The following is a 16,146-nucleotide window of genomic DNA, read 5'->3' as shown; positions in this document are numbered from 1 at the left end:
AGTAGAGAACAATTATGAATAATATTTTAATATTTTATGTCCATATACCAGATTATAAAATGTTCTTTTTTTAGATTGATTTTTAGACTATATTGCAACTATATACAATGCAGTCCAATGCTTCTCCATTTTCATACATATCCATTTTCACTTGTGTGTCCAACTGATCTATTTTTTATTTTTTTCCAGTGAATGTTATCCATACTCTTGGACATGCTAAGTATGTGGTCCACCATAACCCCGTTTATTGGTATCTTTAACAAATATCTCTCACCAGGAAATATCAGGTCAAAGGCTAGTACATTTTCGTACACATGCCATATTGTCTATAGAAGGGTTATGTTCGATTATTCTTTCAACAGTAGTTTATGAAGTTATTCTTTCTCCACACTCTCATTACTACTGTGTATTTGAACTCAGTGTTTAATTTTTTTTTTTAAATCGGTGTTTAACTTGTTTAAAAGCAAGGAGGAGGCACCCCACAAGGTTGGACAGTTCCCTGAGTAGGGCCTCTTTAGATTTACGGAGAAAGATTTGTTAACTAGCATCTGAGTCAAGGGAGTGTGGGCATGTTTGTCCTATTACAAGAACTCTATGAATCAGTTCTAATAAAAGTACAGCCCTTACCGGTATAGGCACATTTCAGAGATAACAGATACCAGGAAAAGAAACTACACACTTTTATAAAAAAAAAAATCACATTGATATGATAAAGGCAAATATTCTTTTGTTCTTTCTGTCTTGGGGCATACTATTGTTTCACCTGAACCTACCTACTCCATTTTAAACATGGGGGAATCTAATATATAGAAATGCTCACAAAAAATAAGTAGAATTCTATTTGTTTCTAAATAAAAATGTACATGTCGGTTTTATGTATGTGAACCAGGAACCTGACATGGCTATTTGGAACATAACAGGTTCCAATCTGTTGCCCTGTCCACTTAACAGCCTTTCAGAACACAATAATTCCCAGTACTTCTATTAGGAAGCAGAATAAATGACAGTTCTGATGGGTCCTATTTCCACTAGACAGAAATCCAAATGCATAACAAACCTGCAGGCTCAAGCTTGTAGATAAATAGCAGACAAGGAAGAGCTATGGACCTTGTTCAAGTCAGTGGTTGTATTTTATTAATGTCTTTTGGATTTTAATATATTTTGCAAAAGATTTTTGGAAATTTTTGTAACTATTCAGACATTCCTATAGAAAAAAAATGTTTTGTAATTATTTCACTAAATAATTGTATATTAGATCAGAAATATTATATATATGTATATATATATATATCTTAAGGCAAAATAGAAGTTAGATGTTACACCCATTATGTGAATTATTGATGCATATATATCAATAATAATTTTATTAATACAATTAAATATTTAGCTATAGTTGCTAAATTTTAACAATCAGCAGTTTGCTTTGACTTACTTTGAAGGAACACTTGGATCTTAAGATTACAGTCCTACATGTAGAGTGTTTGTGTCTTTTCAGAGGAGAAAGACTTTACAGCTCTTCACATGTTTATTATGGCTGATTCTTAGGCTCCCTGGGGAAATCTTAGTTCTGTACTTTCTTGCTGTTTCTCATATTTCTTTCAACACCATGGCTTTCACTTTCTAGGGCTAGGAGATTTTTACATGATGTGCTGTATTTTCCCATGATTCAACTGTGTCTGGTTATCTAGACTAGCAACATTGCCGGCAGAGCTTTGGATCAAAAATATATAGCTGACAGAAAATGACATATGTGTCCCATTTCCCCCACTTTATTCCTGGAACAATAGTGGATGTTGCAAACTTTTCTCATCTTGGGTCCTAAATTCCTGACAATGGAACAGCTCTGCTCCACATATGTAGACATCAAATTGTCTTTGTCCTGCTTTACATGTTTGTTTTTTTTTTTCTTATGATCTTCTCAAAACTTACATTTACCTTTCTGCTTATGTGGTTTCTTTAGCCCAAGCAAGATTTTTGCCAATTGTTGAAGTGTGATCCTAATTAATCTTAACAATAAAAACCATAAATTCCCAGGGTTCCACAAGGTTGACCCCAGCTAAGACTCCTAGCAACAGTGGAGATGATGCCTGAACTGGCCTTCTCCTGTAATCAGATTAGTGATTGCCCTAATTGTCATCATAGAACACACATCCAGTCACTGATGGGAGAAGATGCAATGATCCATAGCCAAGCACTGGGCTGAGCTCCTGGAGAACAGCTGAAGAGAGAGAGCAGGGATCATATGAGTAAGGCAGGGGTGGGGTGGGTGGGTGGGGTTGTCAAGATCATGATGGGGAAAACAGAGAGAACTGACCCAAGCTAGTGGAAGCTCACAGACTCTTAACTGACAGCTGAGGAACTGCATGGGACCAAACTAAGCCCTCCAACTGTGGGTGACAGCTATTGAGTCTTGATCTGTTTTGGGGGCCCCCTGGCAGTGGGAAGAGGACTTATGCCAGGTGCATGAACTGGCTTTTTGAAGCCCACCGCCTTGATGCAGGGAGGAGGGGCTAGGCCTTGCCTCAACTTTGTATGCTAGACTTTGTTGATTATGCAAGGGAGGCCTTAGCCTTTCAGAGGAGTGGGTGGGGGTGGGGGGAGTGGGTGTAGGGTAGGGAGGGGAAACTGGAGATAGTATGTAAGATGAAAAAAATTCAAATAAAAAAATTAATAATTAGGGGATACTGGCCTGTGTATCCCCTAATGTGCCAATGAGAGTAAAATTCTTTCAAAAGACCATGCCAGGTCCAGTCTTGCTTTCTCTCTGCCTGTAACTTACAGATCATATGTAAGATCTGAGCGACTGCTCCAGTACCATAACTGCCTTCCTATCAACATGCTTCCTGTCATTATGATCACAGACTAGCCACTGAAGCATTAAGCAAGACCCAATTACATGTTTTCTTTTATGTTACCATGTTCATGTTGTCTTTTCACAGCAACTGAATAGAAGGCAGATGTTGGTACCAAGAACTGAGGTATTGCTGTGGCAGGCATGAACATACTGTTCTTTAGAGAAATAAGGAAGATGTTAGGTCCAAAGCAGCAACCGTCTAAATGTTAGTTCTGGTGACAGTGCCTTCAACCTAAACTTTGTCTGGGTAGACAGAAACCCAAAGATGGTACTCTGTTTAAAAAAAAAAAAAAAAAAAAAAAAAAAAAAAAAAAAAAAAAGTGGATCTTAAGGTGGGTTGCAGTTTACCTGAAAAGCACATATGCTAAGGTAGGTTTGTGATGACCAGGAAACACTCTTAATCTTCCCCCAAAGGTCAACAACCTTGGGCAAGGGCACCCAGTTCTAGCTCCATCCGAACAGCCTTTATTTTCTCAATAGTTCCACCCTGCTGATATGGAATCTGCTTGCTTTTCTGCCACGATCTTTGCCACCTTGAGAGGTGACCTTGTATGCTTGAACCCAAGGAAACCTTTCTTTCTATCCATGGAGTATCTAGTTTGGTGGGTTTTCTGCTTACAGAAGTCTTGTGGACTTTGGATTAGAAAACAGGTTTGAGTGCTCTCACCAGGGCTCTAGAGCCATTCTCAGAGATGCTTGGATGACAGTAATTCTATGCATAACGTGGACTATGGAGACCCAGATGAAGAGCTTTCAGATGGAAGAAATATTAGCAGTCAGCCTAGAGATCATTCTCATGATATTTTGCCAAAAAATGTGGCTACTTTCTTCCCTTGACCAAAAATTTTGCATGAGGCTATATTGAAGAGTTTTGGACTAATGTTGGCAAGAGAGATTTTAAGACTGTGACACATGGTTGTTAGTGATCCTTCTCATGCAGATCTACAATGAAAAAGAGCAAATGGAGCAAAAAGCATTGCAAAATATACAATTTAAGGAGAAAAAGAGCACAAAGAAATGTAGTGTGGGAGCCAAGTCTTGTTCTCAAAGAGATGGGAAGTTTGAGGAAAGGCTTAAGGAGAAATGGAATAAAGGATGTGGCACCAACGGGGCAAGACCCCATCTAGCTAAGCCTCCAACTTGTGAAAATTAAATCTTATTCTACAAAAGAACTACTAACAATTCAAGGCTTATGTGAATACATGCCTTGAGGGGGCCAAGTTCAGGCCCTAGTAGGCAGCAGAACTTAGCAGAGTTAGCTAAGTAATTCTGGCTCTATCAAAAAGATATGGGTGTAAAGGCATTATAGAATCTTCCTTCAGGGTTAAGAAAAGCTGAGGAAGCCAGGCATGTATCAGATGAGTTTCTGCAGGGAGGCCCTGGGAGATTTGCATGAAATTGTGAGGGTAAAACCTACATTGTGTTGGAAACTCTAAGAAGTTGGAAGTGTCAGCTCTGTGGGATTCCTGCCAAAAAGTGCTGCAGACAGGATCTTGAACCAGCCTAAGAGAGAGCAATGTGCTGCACTCACTAAGGCTGAAAGGGATGGGCGATCTGAAGAGCCACTTAACATCAGACATAGAGATGAAGGATTTGGAATTTGCCCTGATGGGTTTCAGTTTTAATTTGGCCCAATGTTTCCTTACTGCTCCCCTTTTCTTCCCTTTTGGAATGGTAATGCATATTCTGTGCCATTATATGTTGGAAATATATAATTTTATTTTTCTTTTTACAGGAGTTTATATTTAATAGATTGCCTTGACTCTCAGAAGAAACTTTGGATTTTAGACTTTTACAGTCTTGTGATTGTGAAGGAATATGTGGACTTTTGAGGTTGTACTGAATGCATTTCTCATTATGATAGGGCTTCAAGTATATGGGGGCCAGGAAGTAGAATGTGGTAATCTGAAATGGCCCCCATAGGCTCATATTTAAATGTTTGGTTCCCGGTTCGTGAACTATTTAGGAATGGTTAGAAGATGTTGCCATGTTGGAGGAGGTATGGCTCTAAGAATACACTTTGAGGTTTCAAAAGCCCATGCGGGGCTTTGTAGCAGGAATCTTAAAGGTTCTTATTAATAAAATCAAACCTGAGGCCAGAGTTATTGGGTCAGTGCTGGTAGGACAGAGAGACAGAACAAGCCACAGCTATCTCACCTTGCCAATTCCTCAGCTGGTCCTGTTTCCTCAGCTTGGAAGCCTCTGAGTCCTCATCCAGAATGAATCTCAGCTGAACTGTGTTGCTCCAAAGCCTGAAAGCTTAACCAGTCAAATGCTTAACCAGGCCAAAATGCCTCTAGTTTCTGGTCCTCACGCCTTATATATCTTTCTGCTTTCTACCACCACTCTCTGGGATTAAAGGCTGCCTTTCTGGGATTAAAGGCATGAGTCACCACGCCTGGCTGTTTCCAATGTGGCCTTGAACTCACAGAGATCCCAGATGGATTTCTGCCTCTGGAATGCTAGGATTAAAGGCATGTGCTATCACTGCCTAACTAGTGGCGTTTCTGTTCTCTGACCCCAGATAAGTTTATTAAGGTACACAATATTTTGGGGAACACAATACCACCACAGGGCTTCATCTCACTCTCTCTGTCCACTGCATGTAGATAAGATGTATGCTCTCAGCTACTGTTCCAGCAACATGCCTACATGCCTACCACTATACTTTTCACCATGATGATCATAGGCTAACCTTCTGAAACTGTAAGTAAGCCCCTAAATGAATGCTTTGTTTTATAAGCTGTCTTGGTCATGATGTGTCTTTATAGCAATAGAACAGTAACTAAGGAACATGACTGCAAAGTGATGCTTTTTGTTGTTGTTCTTAAATGTGGTAGAGCATTTTAAAATAGAAATTATTTCCACTTTATGCTTGAATAGGTTGGGGACGAGAAAGTAGGTTTCTCTTTTAAATGTCAGAAATTTATATTCTATGAAGGAGCAGATACCTCTGGCATGAGTGGCCACATCTTTGTAGAGTAGTGACAAATACATACGATAAGATGTCTGTAGTAGGTAGCCATTCCAGCTTTGATCTAGAAGTTCCAACCTCCAAAGAGGCTTCTGCAATTGTCATACCTACAAGGCAGGGCCAAGGGAGGCACCAAGAGACTGGAGATCTGGATGGGCCAGCTTGTGCTCTCTGTTCCTGGACCCTAGATGGTGGAGGTTGACTGAGCAGAGCTCCAGAGAACACTGCTGGATTGTGATACACCTTCCCCAGACCCCACGACCTACCTATCTCTTCATTTGTAAGTTACCCACTAAATAAATCTCCCTTTTAACTACGTGGAGTGGCCTTAATAATTTCACCAAAAGAGGTCTATAGATGTAATCATAAGTAGATGGTATTGCTTGCAGATTTATATGTTTTGAGTGTCAAATATAAAGTTCTGATGAATTTAGGAGCCATTTGATACCCTTGAAAGATATACACAGTAAAACATGGCTAGTAATCAACTTTTTTTTGTACTAGAAAGTATTTTATTAGCATTTTTAATGGCCCTATAACCACACTTTTTGTAAACAACTTATGTGTAATATCCTAAATGTGAATTTTATACACATGTTTGCATATGATATACTATACCTGATATACTGTGTGAAGAAAAAATGATATTAAAGACAAATGCCACCTCCTGAAAGCAGGCTTATTTGTTTCTGATGATTGCTTATCACTCATGATAGGTAAATACAGTAGAGTAGTAAATTATACATTTACGGTTCTGTAATGAAATGCCAAGTGATCTAGATTTATGTCTCCTGACATTTTAGTGATGTTAAGAGAATAAACTAAAATTTAACTCAATCAATTGAACAAAAGTTAACATTTTTCTTGGATGATTTTTGAGCCTCAGCTAAAGAAACACAAATATGAAATAAGTAAGTCCTGTTTCTACTAGAGCAGTAGTTCTCAACTTGTGGGTCCATGACCTTTGGGGTTCATTTATCAGATATTGTTTATATCAGATATTTACATTATAGTTCATAACAATAACAAAATTAAAATTATGAAGTATCAAGGAAATAATTTTATGCTTGAGGGTCACTATAACATGAGAAACTATATTAAGGGGCCATAGCATTAGGAAGGTTGGGAACCACTGTCCTAGATGTCAGGTAAGTGTTCAGTGAGTCTTGGCACATCTTTTAGCATCTCTGCTTGGTGTGTAGTCATAGATACACACTGTTATTTTGCTTTGTTTCAAGTTTATTACTCGTTTTCTCTATTTTTAATACGTTCTTGTTCTTAGATTCATTTTTACTTACAAATAAAATCCAAACTCATAAATGACTCATTAAACTAGATCCTCAAATTCCCATTTAAATTGGTATATTAATATATTTATAACTCTTTTTTCCACAAATTCTTTCAACAATAATTTAATAGCATATTATAAAAGTCTTAAAAATGTTCTTCTAATGTGTTTTTGGCTTTTCAACTCATAGAAATCACCAGTGTTTGTGGCATACTGTGTTGCCATCAGCTGCACAGTAACAGAGAGGGCTTTTGAGAGTACTGAAAAAAAGCATCACATCTAGCAGGAAGCTGGGTAGAATGGGCTAAGATGTGGCTTGTTTTTTAAAGGAGGGGGGCATGTCAGTGCCTTTCTTTCTCTATAACTCAAAAGAAGTTCTCTTAATACAGTAGTGATGAAAACCATGGTAGAATTGTGAAAGAACTCTTCCACTTTATACCAGGTCTCTCCCAGTCTTCACTGATAACAAAGAGTAATATTTATGCCTTATTTTATTTTTTCCCATGTGAAAGTAACTCTGTTGAGGAAAGTATCTATTTTTTCTTTTCTTTTTTCCCTCCGAGGAAATAACTCTGTTGGGAAAAAGCTTCAGCTCTTCCTTCCTTCCTTCCTTCCTTCCTTCCTTCCTTCCTTCCTTCCTTCCTTCCTTCCTTCCTTCCTTCTTTCTTCTCTTGGTCAATATAAACTCACCTTAGACTTGTGATCACTGAGGTAGGATTTTGTTAATTACTTTTTAATTCACTGTCTTCCTGTTGAACTTTACAGCTGTTTGCTCACAGGAAGATGCACAGGTTCTGGTCCACTGCAGTAGTGTTTCAAGGCTGCTATGGTGGGAAGGCCTGCAGCTGCCCTGCACTTCATAAACCCAGGAAGCAAGTCTATCTAAGGTTGGTGATAAATGTTAGGAAGTCTGTTTTTGTTACAAATGTGTACTGGCTCTGTGTTGATGTGTTCTTTCAAAATATTCAACCTCATTTTGTTCTTAAGAAGAGAAGTGACTGGAACCTACCTTAAAGTGTGTCTAGATGGCTCTAATCTTCCTGTGAGTATCCAAAGAAGTGAAATGCATGCTCTGGATCCTTATTGATAATATTTCTTCACACCTGTAAGCAGACAATACAAAGAACATACTTTCAAATCACAGTACATGCATAAGGACAAAGTTAGGGCTAGATATGCCTGCTTATTGCTGTTCTCAGTAGAATTTTGTAATTGGAAATGACAAAACAGCCATGGTTCACTGGTGTGTAACTACTAAATATAAGTATGGATAAAATAAGGCAACTCTGTGTATACTTGCAGAAATTATTTATCATGTAACATGTATTTATGCATGCACCTTTGCTCCAGTTTACTCATTCCTGCATTTATTAATCATTCATTTCTTTGTCAATGTTCAGCAAAATTTGTTGTTAGAAATATGTCATGTGAATGTTATTGAGAAAACGTTTTATATAAAAACCAGTTATACACGAAGAGGAGAGGCTTCCTTCTCTTTTCTCTTGACCTTAGCTGTAATTATTAATTTGATGTAGCTCCAAAAGCTGAACAGACCTAAAAATACTAGGAAATCAGTGCAGTGACTGTAGTTTGGTGGTAGACTGCTTGGGAAGTATACCTGGAGGCTCAGGTTCTCAACACTCTTGCCTATGTAAATACACGAGTAAACAAGTAAATAAATACCAGAGTATTATACTACAATTGTCATTTATCAATCTGATATAGGAACAAAGAAAGTAGGCAAACAAAAAACATTGAAGTAAACATGACTGGAGTCAATTTTATCTCTACAATAATTAGCCAAACAACTTGGAAGGAGGGTTCAAACCTCATTGAATCTGAAAATTCTCTACTTTTCTCAGAAAGAACATTGTACAAAATTGCTACTAAAACCATGGATTTTAGAGAACGCACTACCTCTACTTTCCTAAAGCAGTATAATTTGTAATGATACTCTAAATAATTTTCATTTTACTACATTTAAGCATGGATTTAACTACTCATCAGAAAAACTTTTATTTTACAGCAACAACAGGAGAATACCATTAGAGAAAACCGCAATTGTTCAAAATGGGGAAAAAAGAAAACAGACAAAGGGAACCATTCCTTATGGATACATTTGCAACACAACACCTTTATCTGATGCTCAGGGAACACCTCAGAAGAGAGGGATGTAGTATTTAAAAGCCAGAGGCACAGGAAATATGCTCTGAGTGTATGCCTCCTAGCTATGATAGGAAAACCATACCCATGAAATTTTAATAGTGTGGTTGCCTAAACAAGTCCTGAAACATTCCAACCATAATTGAAATCTCAAAGTATATGAGAGAACTCTTATGTGGCACCAGCCCTAGCTGATGAGCTACAGACAAGGAACAGTTGCTGAGGGAGGGAGGGTTAGTCTAATGATGAGCCCCTACTTGGTTATCTGAAACCGAGTGAAGTAGTCAGTCCTAGAAAAATATACATTGAGACAACACTGTACTGACACAGTGGGATGTAGTTCTATGTTGATTTGTTCATATGCATTTATAAAAGCAATGGCTAAAGAAGAGGAGACCATGAGTTTGGGAGGCAGGGGGCATCAGACGTGGAAGGAGTAGGAAAGCAGAAAAAGAGAACTAACGCAATTATATATTTTTTAAAAATAAAAAATTGCTTCTAAAAACCTGGAAATGTATCTCATTTGGTAGACTGCTTCCAATTATGTTTGATTCCTAGCACTGCACAAACTAGGTGACATAGGGTATACTTAATACTCAGTGGATGGAAGCAGGAAGATCAAAAGTTCAAGGTCATTTTTTTGGTATATACAGAGTTGAAGGTCAGTCTATCATACATAAAACCCTATCTCAGAAAAAACAAACAAAAGATTCACTAAGTCAAAGCCTTCTCTCAAATTCTCTCATTTTCCTCCTAAGAATATGTTTTGTAATACTAAATAAAGTGGTTAGAAGTAATTTTGGTGCAAAACCCTTATGTTTGCATGAAGAGAATTTTTTATAAACTATGGGCATGCAATCACTGACTTTCTTCTTTATATAAAATAAGTTGAGGACAAATAGTACCAAGGTACTTACAATCTATTGACAAGAGGTTCACACAGCAACCTGAAAAAAATAATCACTGCCTGTTGAAATTAGGCAAAGTTCGATTTCTTTTTATTCAGAAAAATGAAAATAACTTTGTGTCGACTGGTATTTAGTAGTTAGTTCATCTCTATAATAATGTTTCTGAGGGACAAAGGTTGGAACTTTGAAGAGGTCAGAAAAACAGAAGGCATGTCACAAAATAGCTTACAGAGATGGCATGGTATTTAAGTTTCCTCTCACCAGTCTCCCAAGAAAAAACAGTTCCGATAAAGATGCATATCTAATCGGTATTTCAAACCTTTGTCTTTCCCAAGTAGAATGGATTCCTAAATTTAAGCATTCAATGTTTGCTGAAATCATTATTTTCAAGGAGAATTTTTATACTGACTGATCAGATTTGTTCCCTGCTGTTGATGAAGTGGGGAAGGACAATTTAAAAATGCTGTATGCGCCTGATTTTAAACTATTCCAGGTAAATCATTTTAAAGTTAAGTCTCATACCTATTCTGATAAAAACTGAACCATGTTTGCCACTTTGCTGATAAAGGAACCTAAGCATAATAATTTAAGGTAGTTTCTAAGCAAGAGAAAAGCATCCGAGCTGACAGATGGGACTGACCGCACAGACATGTGCCTCTGTACTTCACATTTTATTGCATCCTGCAGTCTTGTTTGGTATCTACAACTGGACCACACTTGCTGACTCAACTTCTAGTCTTAGCAATTTGGCCCCATATTCTTTTTCGTTGGGCTCAACAATGGTTGCTTCAGAACTTGGAGAAGTGGTTCGAACCATTTTTTCCTTTTTTTTTTTTTCTTAACAGAAAGAGACCTGGTCCCCTCCCCAGCTGCTTTAGGGATCAAACTATGAAGATTTTATAAAGTTCACTGAATGCTTTAGTGTACTGAAAAAGTAAACACACGTTGTTGTTGTTGTCGTCATCATCATTACAATTTATTTTAAGTTGAGCTAACATAATGTCTTTTGTAAACTGCATTTTCCATCAATGACACACACACACACACACACACACACACACACACACACACACACATGTCAGGCTTTATATAACATGTACAAATATAACCCAACAAAAGAGAATTATTTTTCAATTCCTAACAACCACAAAACACTCAAGTAATCAGTCCTAACAACTTTACTTTTTTCTCTCCAGGAAATGGGAGGAAAAGCTACTAATCTCTCCATAGCATTGAAAGGCAATATTCAGTCCTCTCAGAGAATAGGTTAAGGAAGTGATGTTGTCCTCAAAATTGTCCATTGTGACTGTTCTCCTTTGCAGAGACTCTCGGAGCTTCTTTTGTTTTTGAGCACTTCATGTATAAGTACTATATTGACATCGTTATCACTCCTTCCTCTTTCCCAACAAATCCTCTTATGCTCCCCTATTTCCTCTCAAATTTGTGACTTCTTTCTTCACTTATTGTTACATTCACACACACACACACACACACACACACACACACACACACACACACAGTCTCTCACGAGTCCATTTATACTTGTTCATCCATACTTATGTTTTATACTGTCAAATTTTGACTGGATAATTTATCAGGGGCCTCTTGCCTCCTTTCTAGTGGGCATTGATTTTCTTAGTTTTTCACATAGGGTCAGAGTCTTAAAAGAATTCAGCTGTTCACATCAGCATGTCTACTTGTGTTGTTATTGTGAAGGTCTTGTTTAGGGAAATATATTGTTATATCCTTTTAAAATGAAGCAAATGATTTTTTATGACAAATAAAACAAAACAAAAAATCAATGAGAAGAAGAGAAAGAAAGGCGGTCAAGTTTTCACTTGATTAAAAAAAACTTGATGTGAAGGGATATCCATTTGGATTCTGCTGCTAGACAGCTCAGTTATTCAATATTCATACAAAACAATTCCAAATCAATGTGACATATTTTAAGTTTACATTAACATTTAGATTAATGAGAAGCTCAACTTGAATTAGGAGCTTTTGATGCTTGGGTTCTGTCCTTGCCAACTTGGAACGTAGTCTGTTGACTCACCTTCTAGTCTCCTCAACAGCCTCCAGTATTCATGTATTTCTAGTGCCAGAAGATTTTTAGGCTGGTGATGGTGTTGTATTGACATTATCAATAAAATAATTAGTACTTAAATACAAAGGATGTAAAATATGTCTAGCAATTGTGTACACCTTCTCTGAAGGGCATTTTTCCATAGATTATTGTCAGGAATGGGAACTGGTTAGGATCATAGCTTATAACTTCTTCATGAAAGTTATTCATTGACTATTTCTGGAGATCCTACTTGGCACTGCAGATTGCTTTAGATCTTCACACATGCATCTTCCAGGAACTCATTTTCTATTGTGTATTCTCATACACACAATCAGAATAGTATGAAAGAGTTTATGATTAAAGATGCCATGGTGGGTGTGGCTTTAAATACAAATTAAGCAGTTGTCAAGTCAGGGAAAGCATGTCTCACAAATGAGGATAGACCTTCTGAGAGAATCATATACCATCTTTTCAATGAACCTGTAATTTAGAATGATGAGTTTTGAGATAAGTTAAATAATATATGTACTTATATATAATATTTATATATTTAGTATATATAAATATAATGTATTTTAATAAAACATATTTATGTGTAATTATAATACATAAAATACATAGTTATCTTATATATTTTTATATATTTGACTTATACATATGAATTTTTGTACACATATGACTCTATACATATACATACATATAAAATTAGGAGTAACAAATTAACAACATAGTTGGGAAAGGATTAATTTACAAGCAACTTAATATACTACACAAAGAATTTTGGATGCTCTCCTTAAAATTAAACCAGTGAAGAATTTCTGGTGGGCTTTTATTCAGCCTGATTTAAAAAGCATCGGTCATGCTGTGGTGGGGGGAACAGATGAAAGGTGAGCATTTCTTCCTTCACTATATTGTCAGATGAGAAAGTGGGCCCTGATATGCCAGATTAAACAAACAAACAACAAGCAGACAGATAGTGGAGAAAGTCAGAGAAGCTTGCCAACCCTTGTGGCTTCTCTTTACAAGTGGAACAAAATTGGCAATAAAAACCATGTTCTATCCGAGTTCTATTGTTCTCACTCATTTTTCTATAAGTTATACCAAGAACACTTAATACGTTCAAGAAGAGTACTAGATACTATGAGAGTATGACATAGAACAGAGACACAGTCCCTACCCGAAATCTAATTTTTATAAAGAGTGAAGAGGAACTACTAAGTAAGCAAAAGCTTTCAAAGAGAGTAGTAAAAAACAACAACAACAAATAAATGGTGCAATACACTACTAAGTAGGTTGTGTCCAGACATCTTTGCTTAATCCTGGAAGCTGATGAATCTTGCAACTTGACTCTTTAGACTCAGAGCTTGGCATTCTCCTATTATGATATATTGGCAAGAACCTGTAACTCAGTTTCCCTGTATATAAAATGATGACTAACATCCTACTTAATATACTTGTTGGGAAGACTAACTGAATTAATGAATGCACAATAATTAGCCTGCTACTTGGCACATAGAAACTCTCAATCACTGTATTTTTAGTTGCCATTTTTACACTATATTAGTTGTATTCAATTGGTATGTTGGCTCTTGAAGGATGCTTTGAGCATAAATTTTAAAATTAGGCCTAAGGAATGAAAACTCATCAGACATGTAGAGAATTTTAAGATGTGCATGCACACCATTTCCTAGACAGAGTTAATAGCAGTACAAAATTCCAGAATTGTCATTGGCATTAAAATATATTAAATTTGAAGCTTCTTCAATGTAGAAGATGCATTATAAAAATTCCAGTGATTTAAGTTTGACCCCAGGAAAGAAAGAATCAGGTGTCAAATTGGGGCTTAAATGAACACTCATTAGGCCATTAGAAAAGGAAGATTTAAGAAATAGTTACTATTTTTTTTTATTTTGATAATTCCTAGTCACTTAGCTAATGATCATCATTAAGATCACACATAACTTATTTTTATTAGCTAATGTGTCAATATTTGGCATTGCTAGTGGTAGGAATGAGCCTTTATTGGTGACATTAACAGTATTCAGCCCAAGTGAACTGATCTGGGTAGTACTGGGGCACTGCTCACACTTAAGGCCATCAGTGGTTAGAAGCAAATGTCATTATATTGGGTGTGATATATGAAATATGATCTACTAATGATTCTATATTCATCCATGGGAGAAAAATTGCAATTACATAAAACAACTGTAAGTGTACATTGGCTCTGCAAAAGTCAAGGAATTTTGTTGCATTTTCAGAGTAGACTGTAGAAATGTTTCTACTTGTATACAGTTGAAAGCATGACTGCCTAAGAATATCTTAGTATTTAGCAAAATTAGGTGAGTGGCACAGTATATAATCTGGTGAGGAGAGTATCACTTGCTCTCACCCAGCTCAAGTTCTTTAAAGAAATACTGTTCACCTACCTATATGTGGTACAGGAACAAAACAAGTAGTTTACAGTACTTCAAATATCCAAATGGTGTTAGGAAAACATTGCATCTGTAGTGTAAGGGAAATACTATTAGAAATTGAACTTGGAGATGCAGGCAGGAGCCAAAGAACACAGGGGCTTGTCACTCCAGATAACATTGTTGGGTTTTGTTCTTTTTGTACTGTAAATTTTCTAAGATATAAATGTGAAATGCTACTGATCGTTTCTTCATTCCTTCTAGAGTATAATAACCAGTGCACTGAAAATGAATCACAAGAGTTAAGACTGTGTGCATGTTGGAAAGCTAGAAATATTGCAGAAGTTTAAATAAGACTAACAAAGGCCCCTATCATAGTAAGATGAAAGACATTAAGAGATATAGGGTTGTTTGGAGGTATTTCCTGGAAAAAATCCCAATAAGATTTGCTTGAGGATTCACAGTGAGGCTTCAATAAGAAAGGAGTTCTAGACCAGAGTAAGCTGTGGGAGAAGCTCCATGTTGAGTGTGGAGAAGAGGTACCTGTGTCTCCAAGATGAGGCTCACTGTTGCCGCCAAGTGGGGGGGAGAGGAGAACAAGGGAATCCATGGCTGATATGTAGAACTGAATGGTATTGTAAAATAAAATAAAAGGAAAAAATAATGAAAGTCAAAAAATTATCATTTCTTTGTTCTAATTTTGAATAGTATCTAAAATAAATTATTAGGATCTATTAAAAAAAAGAAATGACAGAGGAAATTTTAACCCTTTCCCATTCCTTGGACGATCCATGCATGTCCCTCTCAGGGTTCTGCTCTTTACCTAGCTTTTCTGGGGTTGTGGGTTGTAGCCTATTTATCCTAATTGTCATCATAGAACCTACGTCCAGCGACTGATGAAAGCAGATGCAGAGATCCACAGCCAAGAACTTGGCCAAGCTCCTAAAGTTCAGTTGAAGAGAGGGAGGAGGGACTATAAGAGCATGGAGGGACAAGATCATGATGGGAAAAACCACAGAGACAGCTGACCCAAGCTAGTGGGAGCCCACGGAATCTGGACTGACAGCTGGGGAGCCTGAATGGGACCATACTAGGCCCCTTGAATGAAGGTGAAAGATGTGTGGCTTGATCTGTTTGTGAGTCCCCTGGCAGTTGGACCAGGACAGGACTCATCCCGAGTATATGAACTGGCTTTTCTAGAGCCCATTCCCTATCAGGCCATGCCTTACTCAGCCTTGATGCAGGGAGGAGAGATGTGAGCCTGCCCCAACTTTGTATGCCAGCCTATGTTGAATACTGAAGAGAGGCCTTACCTCCTATGAGGAGTGGGTGGAGTGGGATGGGGGAAGGTGGAAAGAGTGGAAGAAGAGGAGGGAGGGGTAACAATGGGCAGTATGTAAAATGAAAACATGAACTTTAAATGAACAAGTAAACCTTCAAAAAAGAAATGACAGAGGAAGAAATTTGAGCCTTCTATTGACTT

General features: G+C 37.2%; 1 protein-coding gene across 3 annotated transcripts in view; it reads right to left on the bottom strand.

The window, feature by feature from the left end:
• The window catches only part of Lrrc4c (leucine rich repeat containing 4C), a 1,301,043-nt gene that overhangs the window by 214,853 nt on the left and 1,070,044 nt on the right, over positions 1-16,146 (bottom strand). For all 3 annotated transcript variants that reach the window (XM_042275785.2, XM_042275787.2, XM_076570133.1), the window contains exon 5: positions 8,126-8,219. The gene's annotated coding sequence lies outside the window, so the exon portion shown is untranslated. The remainder of the gene's footprint in view (positions 1-8,125; positions 8,220-16,146) is intronic.

Source organism: Peromyscus maniculatus, chromosome 4 (genome assembly GCF_049852395.1).
Source record: "Peromyscus maniculatus bairdii isolate BWxNUB_F1_BW_parent chromosome 4, HU_Pman_BW_mat_3.1, whole genome shotgun sequence".
NCBI classification, from domain to species: domain Eukaryota; kingdom Metazoa; phylum Chordata; class Mammalia; order Rodentia; family Cricetidae; genus Peromyscus; species Peromyscus maniculatus.
The sequence above is the reverse complement of the archived record's forward strand: the minus strand, read 5'-3'. Positions and strand labels throughout refer to the sequence as shown.